The sequence below is a fragment of the Cyprinus carpio genome, chromosome B3, assembly GCF_018340385.1.
Source record: "Cyprinus carpio isolate SPL01 chromosome B3, ASM1834038v1, whole genome shotgun sequence".
Classification (NCBI taxonomy): domain Eukaryota; kingdom Metazoa; phylum Chordata; class Actinopteri; order Cypriniformes; family Cyprinidae; genus Cyprinus; species Cyprinus carpio.
The window spans coordinates 13,322,785-13,335,620 of NC_056599.1; the positions used below are offsets into that span (position 1 = coordinate 13,322,785).

At 37.4% G+C, this 12,836-nt stretch overlaps 1 pseudogene; it reads left to right on the plus strand.

The window, feature by feature from the left end:
* LOC109094464 overlaps positions 1–12,836 on the plus strand; it is a 129,152-nt pseudogene that overhangs the window by 76,730 nt on the left and 39,586 nt on the right.

The following is a 12,836-nucleotide window of genomic DNA, read 5'->3' on the forward strand; positions in this document are numbered from 1 at the left end:
TCCGCAGCCATGAAATCACACTCATATTGCCTCTCAGCTCACATTAAATGAGAATGAGATGTATTTCCTGAGCGATCCCTGTCGTCCATGTTTTGTTTTATGTATTCTGCATAAATGTTGCATCCCTGGCGAAAGCAGTGCAGAATTATCCATCAAGAAAGAGCAGGTAGCCGAGTACCTTGTGAATTATTTTCAATAGCTTCAAGAGCTATTTAATATTTATATTTGAAAAGGCAAAGTGTTTTTCCCCCTTTCTCTCTGGTCACAGTGAGGTGGCTTGGCTGTGTTATTTTCCGGCACTCTTTGTACATGCTGACCACAGGACTCCAGATGGACCCTTTCATATTTGCCTTTGCATTAGAAGACGTCCTAATAGCTAAAAGTCCAAGCAACCCACAGTGTTTACTCTAAGCAGGGGTCGAGTCAGACGTTTTCTGGCCTCTTTCAGAGGTTCCTGCTCGCTACGGCTGTTCTGCCTGTCAGTCAATACAATAGCAGCGCTTCCGACGCAGTCCACAGAGCATCTCCAAAAGATCCCTGGTGACTGAAACTTCCCTGCAGTCTCCTATGTCTCAGACACTGATATGTGTGTGTGTTTGCATAGTTTCCTCTTTGAGCAAGTGGAGACTTGCTCTCTTCTTTGTATTCCTCACATCCACCGACCAAAGAAAAAGCTTGAATCCTCTTCAGCAGGCCATCCTAAAAACTAAAGTATCGGAAAAAGAGCCAGCGGTGTAAAAATGAGGCAGCATTGATTAGTTGAGTAAAAGCGCCACTGCCCACATGCTCAGCTTTCTCTTTATCACTCCATTTAACTAATAGGTCTTGCCACAGGCTCGTGACTGAAGCAGTGTGTGTAGGTGTAAAAACACACTTGTTTACTTCATGTTTTCATTTTATTTCCTAGTTTTAGTTTTTATTTCAATAGCATACATGACTATGATCACAGACGTGTTAAGCACATGTATAACCCATATCCGAGACTCCTCATTTTGCATTATGTCACAGTCATATTTCTGTCATCATTTACTCACCCTTATGTCATTCCAAACCTGTGTAACTTTTGTTCAAAATATCTTCTTTTGTATTTCAAAGGAGAAATAAAATCATACAGGTTTGGACTGGTATGACATGGAGCAAAAGATGGCCGGATATTCAATTTTGGTTGAATTATCCTATATATTATATACAGTGAAGATCAGAATTAACAATTTATGAACACTTTTTTTTCTTTTCTTCAGAAATAATTTAATCTTCATCATTCAGTTTGAAGAAATTTTAGTTGTGGCTATACCATGCTAATAGAACTGTGTTTCACAAACTAACCAAGGCACTTCAACAAACCATTTATTTTGTGGAAAACATGGTGATAAAATTTAGAGAACAGCAATGATTGCAACACGAAGGAAGATTACAACTAAAATTTCTGAATATTACAGCAGTCAAAAAGAAGGCGGAATTATAGAGGCCCTTGAATTGAATGACTTTCAGCACATCTCCAGCTGCAGGACATCACTAGTCTCTCACACTGCTTTGGTGTGTTCTTGGTCCACGCTTCTTCCAGTCTTTTCCACAGTTCGGTGACTACAGTGAGACACTATATACAAAGACAGATCCTTACCCTGAACTGCAATTCCAGTTGCAGTGTTGAACCGATTCCCCAAAGGGAGATTCTCTACATTAAGTTCTCCCGTACATTTGTCTTTCATGAACAACAAGCCTTTTTGGGGTACTTGAATTAATTAGTGACTGTAAAGATGCAATATTCTACTGTAGAAATCACAGATCTGGAACAACCAACTTCTCGTGCTATGGTTGCTATTGGCCTTCATCTGGACAACCTGCTATCAGAGGGGTTTAGAACAGCTCACCATCTTGCAAAGTCCGTGAAAACTGGAAAGTTAGACTGCTAGTTAAATAGGTTTTGTCAAATAATTAAGGAAATTAGCACTGGATATCTGAACGTGTTCTCTAATTTTGATCAGTGTTCTTTTTCGTATATTTCGTATATTTCATTACACATGTGCTTTAGAATATATTTAACTCATGAAATATGCCTACAAACTGCACTTTTACTCCTATTACGATAACTTCAAATAGGTCTAAGCACTGACCTCGAAAATTAGGAAATTGTAGTTTGTTCTCTAATTTTGATCTCCACTCTATATAAATAGTAGTCTAACAACAAAAACTTTACAAAAATCTCCAAGCCCTGTTTGGGAACTTGAAATTTTGAAAGGTTTTGTAAGTTTATAAAATGTGCCCCTAGTGGTCATTTGAATATTCAGCATAATTAAAAGCAGGATGGAGACTTAGATCAATGCAGTTAGATCAATAACATGCAATTTAATTCAACATGCAAAAGTAGATTAGGTTAATTTTCATTTAATTTCAAGTGGTCATTTCACACTTGAGGGGGCCGTAGAAGTTAATTCATACTGTACAAGATGGCCGGGTCTCCCAGTGGTCAGCAAGCGGTCAGCTTCCTCGTATGTAGCTGTAGTGTTCAGTTTCCTTTGATGGTCTCACGTCATCCAACCTGATGTTTTGTAGGCCCCTGTTAACTAGAGGCCCCAGGGCACTGGCCCTATCCATAATCCAAGCCTGCCCACATGCACATAAATATTTATCTCCTTTGTTCTATCTGAAGTGTTAATGGCCACTGCTGTGTTTTGTTGTGGTCACAGCACCTGGGCTGCCTGAGGACACCTATCTATTGTTGATTAGGGTTCTTTCTTCAACAGGTTACCCATGAACACCCTGAGCTGGCTGAGTGTTGCGGCCTGATCTGCACTCGAGTAGAAGCTAGGACTGTTTGATTAATTATAGACCAATAAATATCTTTTTGGATCTAAGGTCATTTGTTATAGCCAGCTCTTTTTGGCTTGCTGCAAGCTCCCATGCTGTGAGTATAAAAACAATGTATCACAAAATGGTTGATGGGATTCTGATTTTCTTTTACCAGGTATGTAATTCCGTCACTGGATCGCTCCCATGCGGGCTTCTACAGATGCATCGTCAGGAACAGGGTGGGAGCTCTGATGCAGAGGAGTTCACAAGTCCAGGTCGCCTGTAAGTGTCACATCATATCCTGACACAATACAAACAGATAATCCTTAAACTTAAGTAAGTGCTTAAGTTAAAAACTTCAATTAACACATTAGCAAAATTTTGCTAACAGAGCAAAAAGGTAATTGTCTGTTGTTGATAGTGTAACAATACTTGAAGTACCATTCACAGAAGTACCATTCTGTTGGTCAACGTAGTGAATCCATGTGACCAAATTGAACTAGTTGCGAAATCTGCATCAGGAAATACTTCCTTCATGTGAAATTCCTTATCATTCCTATCTTAATAAATGGATTTAGTCCAATAACGCTAAATATGATCGCACCTTAAGATAAGTGATAATGATTTGAGGCAGCTTTAGTGCAAACAGTGTGAGATGATTAATGTACCAAAATTAAATACCTAGGTTTATGGATTCTGAAACATTTTGATTGGCAGTTTTTTTGCTTTGTTCATTTAGCACAGACAAATTAGCATATAGAAAAGCTGGTGCTAGAAACTTGTCACATCAAACCAAGTTAGCAGTCCCAGCTAACAGAAACATTATTTGGCTAACTTTCTGGCAAGGTTCTCTAAAAGTTATGAACAAAAATTCTTCCTGTAATGTTAATAGTAATCTAGTCTTTAATAATGTTCTAAAACCATTAGCACAAAAATGTTATGTTAACATCATTCATAGAATGTTTTTTTTTAAAAACATTTTAGCTGGATGTTCTTCCAATGGTTTTTAAAAGTTACTACTTTTAGAACATTCAGAGAACATTCAATAGTAACATTCTCATAATGTTAGCAAACCAAAATTCATACTGTATATAACCAAGAAAAAAACATAACACATTTAAGAAACTGGACTCTTTGAAAGTTTAGAGAACATTCAGTAATTCATAACTCATTGGGAACTTGAGCAAAACGTTCTTAGAACGTAAAGCCGGATGTATATGTGCTTAGCCTGCTTTCCGCTCCACTGTCTATCTACCATAACACTATTTTCAGAATTTTCATTGTGATTGCATGGACAACATTACATATGCGAAGGATCTAGCCATTTGAAAAGAAAGTGGCATCTACGTGTCTATCTACACTCACGGTCAAAGGAGTATACTTTGAAAGACTTGCACACTCAACTCTGTAAAAGACACAGAAGAAAAGAACACCGAATGAAGCCTTAAGTGTTAGTTGCCAAAAGAGTCATATCACAAGATTGGAACTTTGTGTTTCCTGTCACAATGAGTCACAATGTCCCTGTTCTTGTTTTGTCCTCTCATTTTCCCTGTTCTTCCTGATTTGTGCTCTCTGTTTCTCAGACATGGAAGGCTTTGTGGAGGGAGAACGGTCTCAGGTGGTGTCCCAGGGGGAGGCGGCGTTGATCTTCCCCCCACAAATCCACAGCTTTCCGCGGCCCGGGATCACATGGTTCAGAGACGGGCGCAAGATCCCCCCCAGCAGCCGAATGTAATCTTCTCTTCATTTGTGGATCAGAGTCATCTTAATGGCCCCCGTTCTCAAAGATAGGCTATTATAACCTATAGAAATAGAGTACAATGCTGTTGTATAATTACTCTGGAACGTCCAGAAACACCCCAGAAGTATTTACTGCAGAATCTCTCATTGATAATGTCTGTTGTAATAAGAACCCTTGTTGACTTTAGAAAAAAATGTGATTGAAGGCTAGAGAGGAAGCCGGCAACAGGGGGAGCCAATTAGACAAAGTGGACAAAAGGCCTTTATTGATGACCTTGGATGATTGACAGAGTTTGCGCCTGAGTGTGCGCCGCCCCATGTGTGTGCGTATGTGTGCACAGTCCATGTTAGAAAGGTCTTAGTAATCACCTGAGATCAATTTACCTCATCCGCCAGCAGGAGGCTCAACAAAAACAGCCGGCGTGTTTGATGATCTATAATTCATGCTGATCGTCCGGCATGTCACATCTGACGTGAGGGCTTTAGACACTTAGGATTGTGTTCCCCTCCACAGCACACGGACTGGAGAACATTCAGACACTGTATTTTAGCTGGAGTATATGAGGTATCCCTAATGAGATGCTGAACGTTGAGGCATGTGTTATATAAACATCTGAGGTTCCAGTGGTGCTGCTTTGAGCTTCATTCTTTCTCACTCTCTGTGTCAGTCGAGCAGCAGTAATGGTCCTATATGATTGTTAGAGGGCCTGACAGCATACGATTTGTTTGCCGCTTGTTTGTTTCTCCTTCAATGCATTGATATTCCACAGCGCGTTTGGTTTGGACTCTGTGAGAGCCCTCACTCTAATTGTGCTGGAGTCGGTTTAATCTGGGTTGATCAGGTCTGTGCTGACAGATACACAGGCTCTAATCTTGCTGCACTCCAAGTGTCGACTCTCATTTAACCACACGCACTCACACATGACCTGCATTTTAGCACCAGCAATCCTAAAACACTTATCCACTTGAGTCTTCAATGCAAATAACATTACCTTCCCAGCCTATTGGACATAAACAGTTTTCCTAAGCGCTACTGTGTGTTTGAGTTGTTTACTGACGTGTTTGCCGCGTGCAAGTAGTGTTTTCTAGCTCTGTGACTACTGTTCTCTTTCCAATGTCGTAGAGCCCTCACTTTGGACAACACCCTTGTCATCCTGTCCGCCGTGGCCCCTGACGCGGGCCGGTACTACGCCCAGGCCGTCAACGACAAGAACGGAGAGAACAAGACCAGCCAGCCCATCATCCTAAATGTAGAAAGTGAGTTCTGAATGAAGAATCAACACACATTTTGTGATGTCCAGTCTTCAAAAGACAGTCTGCAACCTCCTAGGACAAGGATTCCTAAACTTATTTGTCAGCCGCACCCCTTACCTAAAATATTTACTTGTACCCCCTTAAATTTTAAATTGAAGTAAAAATTTAACAACACCTTGGCATGTTCACAGTTCTATGATGTCAGTTAAGGTCACATGACATACAGGTAAACATTTTTTATTTTAAAATCATTTATTTATTAATTGTTTATTAGCTTTTCATTTAGCTTTTTCGATCACCTTAGTTTAGGATACCCTGCCCTTGGGAGTCTATGGCAGCACTGCAGGTGGTCCATCAATTATTGTTTGATCTCAAACAAATATTTAAATATATGTTAAATAAAAAAACAATATTTAGACAGACTTCTACAATATTAAAGTTTAGCTAAATGATTCATCATCCCTTTCAAAATAAAATGCATTAAGTAAAATGAAAATTATGTTACACACACATATATATACTGTGAATATATACAGTTTGTGTGTGTGTGTATATATATATATATATATATATATATATATTACCATTTTTAATTGTGATTAATCGCATTGTTATGAAAAAAATTCAATAATGAATTCAAACGTAGTGTATAGTGCACTTTTTTTTACTTAAAAGTACTGCTATATGAACAGAAGTGCATTAACATTTGGGGCCCTATCATAGCGCAAGTGTTTTTGCTAGTTTCAGCCAGACCCAGTTCTCGCGTTGTTTAAAGAGCAAATGCATTTGCACCCATTTGTGTGCCCATGGGTGTGCTGGTCTAAAAAAGAGGTGTGTTCAGGTGCATTGTTGGTGTGTTGCTATTTTGAGGAACTTCTCTGCTGTCTTTACGTACTATCGGAAACTTCACTTTTCTCACTTACGAAGTCATGATTACGAGCACGTTGCATTCTTTTCTGTTAAAAATAATAGTGAATAGTGGTTTGTGAATGTTGATGCTTAGCCTAAATCATTTTATCGGGAGCATTCATGTGAGTGGTACTGCAGTCTTTGGCCCACCCCAAATGCTCTCATTGATTGAGACTGCGTTAATGCGCGATATAATAATTGTTGCGTTAAACAATTAATGCGTTAACGCAATAATAACACGTTAACTTGCCCAGCACTAATATATGTAAGGAATAATTGATGACGGGCCATTGAATTATTAGAAAAATAATGCACACCCGAGGTGGCGAAGCGGAGTGGCCATTACACCTCATTATTTTTCTAATAATTCAACAGCACGTCGTCAATTATTCTGCTTATACTATGGTTACCACACCTCAAGACATTGATCAGATGATATATTTAAAGGGATTTGTCCGGTTTTTGTACTTAAATCGCTATTGTGAGTAGAATTATTTATTCCGCATCACATCCAACGCCTCTTTTGCTGGTTCCAAAACATAATTTTAAAGCTGGCAATGAAGGCTTGAGCTGTTGATAGCATTCTAATGCAGTTATTAATTAAGTTATTAGAAAAAGAGAGAGAGAGAGACAGAGACCCACAGAGAAAGAGAAAGAAAGAGAAAAGAAAGAGAGAGAGAGAGAGCTTGTGAACTAAGGTAACCTCTGTGCGTCCCTAAACAGTGTTCTGCAGCAGCGTCTCTAAACAGTGCTGTTATTACCTCACTAGTGAGAAATGTCATGTGTATTTACTTTCGGAATATCATCTGTCATGTTGTTTTTGTTAGTCTTGTGTGCTGTATAGGTACTGACCACATTACAGTTCCATATAAATACATTTATATATATATATATATATATATATATATATATATATATATATATATATATATATATATATATATATATACATATATATATAGTGCTAATTATTTTCAATTTGCAGTCCATTACTGATTCCAAATTTCATGACAAAAATAAAATTGTTATAAAAATGTTATCCGCTACATTACACTTTTTGATTACTTTTAGATTACTGTTGACTTTAGTTAATCACATTGAATTTAATAAGATAATTTTGTACCATATTGATATAAAAGTACAAATAGAAAGAAAATATATTGTAGGAGAGAGTTTGAAAAACAAAAAAAACAAAAAACAATAAATAACAAAAAAATTACCAAAAATTTAATTTGTGAAGGGGTTTGTGAATTTAATAAAACCCTAATCCAGTGGTTAAATTATGCTGTGGCCTCTCAATTTAATTTTCTGTGTACTTATATCCATATGGCCTTTGTGTGATTGTCTACAAAACTAGAAGACTTTATGAATGTATATAACCGTTAGGCTATTTTATGAGCATTTAAAAATGTAATATGATCTAGTTACTTAATTTGTAATCTGATTACGTAATCGAGATTACATGTAATTACATAATTACATCTAAAAAGTATTATTGTGAAATATAATTAAAATAACTGTTGCTAGTGTTTGGTTTTTTTTTTTTTGTCTTTTATTAACATGAATAGCGGAGAGTAAAACTGAAATGATAAAGAATAGAGTTGAACTGATGCAAGCTGGACTCGAACACACATTTGCTACAGTAGCACCACTTCTCAATGCTCTGAAGCATTTACACAAACTGGAAGGCAATCTTATTTATATGCAAATGGGTTTTTCACACTATCCAACAGGTGGATTGGCTTTTAAAAGTAAACAACTCTATCACCCCCTAGTGGCTGTGCATGACACCTAATGTAATGCACACACTGGGTCAGACTTCAGTTTTTCAAGAATCAATATTCCCCAACTCAGTGTGTAGTAGATTGCGAGTATGTGGCGTGTGGTGAAGCTTCATGGAGCTTTGTATGATAGCTGTGGTCCTGCGTTGCCACAATGACAGGGTGATTAATCACCCTCATAAAAACAGCCCCTTGCTTTAATAGACCCCACAAAAACAGATTTATGAAAAAGAGAGGCAGACCATAAAGTCCCTCTGTGAAACCATGGCCTACTGTAACTCTTATCCAGGGGTCCAAGTATGGAAAAGGAGGCAAATAAAGGGGAATAAGATCAAGACGGAAGAAAAGAGAGATCACTGATTGAGGGCAGAGAATCAATGGACAGCTAAAGGTTTCCAGAAGCTGGCAAATGATTGCATGGCATTTAATCATGTCGACTGTGTCTCTCAATCAGGCCCCATTCTGCAACGTGGCACATTAGCGAAGGTATTACAGTGCACTTATAGTAGAAGAGGGTGCAGACAATTACATATATAATACTAAGCACATAATAGAGAGGGCTGTGAGAAAGAGATGAACAAGTGCTATGGGCTTGAAGATTATCTTTATGTCTGCCTTCTTTCACTACCTCCACCTTTACTCTGTCTTTCTATCTATCTCTCTCTCTTTTATTGCTCAGAGATTGCTCGTTCAAATGGTTTCCCTGGTTCTAGGTTTCACAGGCTCCCAAATGGCTCCAATTGGGGTCATGGAGAGGCCATTCGCTGGATAACCACTGAGAAGAATGCAAAATGTATAGGCTACATACTGTAAAAGTGTGGAGCTGTAAAGTTCATGTTAGAAGTAAAGCTCACATGATTTGGGCTTGGAAGAATGCGGATGAGAAATGTTCATGGGATCATATACTGAAATCTCTTGCTTTGTTAATTTTTTTTATTTTTTTGTGATATTGTTTTGAAAGACACATGGGAGATTATTAAGGTGTTTTTCCTCAGAAGTAAAATCTCATAAGCAAGAGAATACAGAAAGTCTCCCTTTGCTCTTCATTTAAATTCACTGTGAAACGCTTTTGGTAATCCATTTACTTCAATATTTTCACGTGTTTCAAAGCAAAAACAGGATTTAGACAGAAAGAACCGCAGGTTGGGGCTTGATTTTATTCATTGACTGTTGATTAGGAAAAGACTTTCGTTGGAAAAACACACTGATAATCATGATAAAGAGAGTAAACAAGCTCATTTGCAGCTGTAAACAAATTCTGATGCCGACAATCAGATGTCCGAAGGTTAAGTTTGGATTTTTTTTTTTTTTTTTGCCTCTTATGTTCACCAAAGCTGTGTTTATTTGACTAAAAATACCATAAGAACATGTGAATTTTATTCAAATTTAAAATAATGGTTTTCTATTTGAATATATTTTGATATGTAATGTATTCCTGTGATACAAACCATTATTCCACTCACACGACCCTTAAAAAATCATTCTAATTTGCTGATTTGGTGAATAAGGCTTCTTTAAAGAACAGAAAGTACAAAAGAACAGAACTCATTTGAACTGGAACTCTTTTGTAACATTATAAAAGTCTTCACTGTCACTTTTGATTGTTTTAATGCATCGCTGCTGAGTAAAAGTTTGAATTTCTAAAAAAAAAACACTTTCTGGCTCCAATCTTTTAAACAGTACTGTATATAAACAGGATTTCTATAAAATATTCAGTATTTAATTAGCCCAGGAAGCGAATTTTACAGCTTGAGTCTCATCTTACAGACAGCAAGCTGAACCAATTTAGGAGAAACTATTGAGATCTCATTTGTAATTTTCTTGCCTATGTGCTTCTGATTGTCTTCAGACATTGGCGGCCCAGCAGACCCCATCGCTCCTTCTATTATAATCCCGCCGAGGAACACCAGTGTGATGGTTGGCACGTTTGAAGTCACACTGGAGTGTGTGGCCAATGCAAGGTGTGTGTGTGTGTGTGTGTACACAAGCACTCAAAATGACCTCTATCAAACTATTAAACCTCAATTCTGTTTATTTGTTTCCTTCAGGCCACTCCTATCTCTCATTCCCCGCTTGTGTTTATCCGTATTTCTCTCTCTCTCTCTACCTCCAGGCCTCTTATTAAGCTCAGCATTACATGGCGGAAAAATGGAGTGCTGGTAAACCGAGGCCTCCGGGACTTTGGCCGCCGTCTGACCATCAGCGGTCCTTTGGTCAGTGACAGCGGCTACTACGAATGTGAAGCTTCCCTCCGGAGCAGTAGCGCCCCCTCTGTCAGTGCCGGAGCATATCTGCACGTCCTGGGTAACCTCATGTTCCTCCTTCTTGTCAAAATGTGCCTTGTACAGAAAGTTTTCATCCCTGTGCATCATTTTATTCCTTTTTAATCTTCAAAAATGTCAACACACAGGCATGTAAAAAAAAAAAAAAACATTCAAAAACCTTCATTTCTCCAAGATGAAAGACTCATTTATGAAAGTATTAATCTCTTAGAGTAAATACTAGCCCTCTTGCATCAATTACAGCCTTGAGTACGTCTCTTCGAGCCTTGCACATTTACTTTGTTTAATTTTCGCCTATTTACCATGCAAATATTTTCCAACTCTACCAAATTAAATGGAGAGTGAACTGTTTTTAAGACTTGCACTAGATTTCAATTAGATTCGAGTCAAAGGGTCATTGCAAAATATTAACCTTCTTTTATCCTTTACTGCTGTGTGCTTTCGGTCGTGGCTCTGATAGAAAATGAACAAAACCTAGATATCTGGCAGACTGAAGGAGGTTCTCTCAAGGATTTGCCTGAATTTAGGTCTGTTCATGTTGCTTTTGATGCCAACAGCTTCTTTTACTGGAAAGAGACTATTATTATGAGTGATGGTAAGGATGGTATTACTTGGGTGTTTGGACCAAAGACAGTGCTTTCCTTTCAAGTTTAGGCACGGGGTGTTCCTCCAAAAGGTTTCATGCTTTCTCATCTGGATTTTAGCTAACTCTGGATGAATCTTGGCATCGGTCTTCCTCAGAAATGGCTTCTAGGAAGGTGATTCTGGGAAGAGCTGAAGATTATTGATGTCTGAACAGTTTTAGTTCCTTACACTGCTGCTGTTTTTTGGTACTTTGACAGATATTGAGGTCCAGCTGCTCAGTTTGTTCAGATAGCTTAATCCTAGGGCTGTCTGGGTTGTGCTATGTTTATTCCCTTCTGTTATGATGGGCTTCATGGGGCCTAAGGGAAGATTCTAAGTTTGCCAGTCTTTTTATAAACTTGCCCAGGTGTTTTCCACACAGTAACTTCATCCTGAAGTTCTTCAAACAGCTCTTGGGTCTTAAGAAGAAAGAGCAAGGCTGATCTTTATTTCTATTTGTTGCTCTGTTTCTCATGAGAATGGATAAGAAAAGTCTTAGTTTAATATAAAAGGGAACCCATGTTCAAAATATACAACCATTAAATAGTCTGGGGTTGGTAAGATTTTTGAAAGAAGTTTTTGAAAGAAGTCTTGTATACCATTTATAATAACTACTTTCTATTTTGAATATATTTTAAATTATTTACTCGTGATGCAAAGCTCAATTTTCAAGAAACATTTATTTGTTATCAATGTTTTTTTTTTTTTTTTTTTTTAGGATTCTTTGATGAATAAAAAGTAAAAAAGCATGTATTGGAAATATATATCGAAATACATTATAAATGTCTTTACTGACATTTTTGATTAATTCAGTGCATCCTTTCCAAATGTAACTTAAACAGACAAACAAATAAATAAATAACTTACTGACCTCAGACTTTTGAAAAGTAGAGCAAAATCGCAAAAGCGAAAGACATTTTCACATATGGAGGATATTTAAATTAAGATGTACTGTAAACTCATTGGAGTTCCTGTGATGAAAAATTAATGTTTCATAAAAACTTTGCATCAAAATCATCAGTTCTGTCGAAATATATTTTAGAATGTAGGTAATTTACTGCATAAAACATTTGCTTCCCTTAACTTAACTTTTTTTTTTTTTTTTGCTGCTCTTAAAATATTTTATCCACAATATTCATGTGAAAATTTATTATTAAAGGTGCAAAAGTACACAATTACCTCCTCAGTTTGAATGCGCATTATGCTTCTGCACATTATTAATGCATCTAGTGTGATCTGTCATATCGGATAATTAAACACTCCACTATATATACAGTAGGTTGTTAAAGAATGTGAATGTTATAATGAGCTTTTGACAGCCACGTTAAAAAACCCCTGAATGATTTCTTTTATTCTGCAACAATAATGAAGATGAATACTTTTTGCAGCCCTCGCACATTCTCTATATGTCAGTGCTATTGAGTGTTTTAGATCAGTCTGGTCAAGTACTCTCACG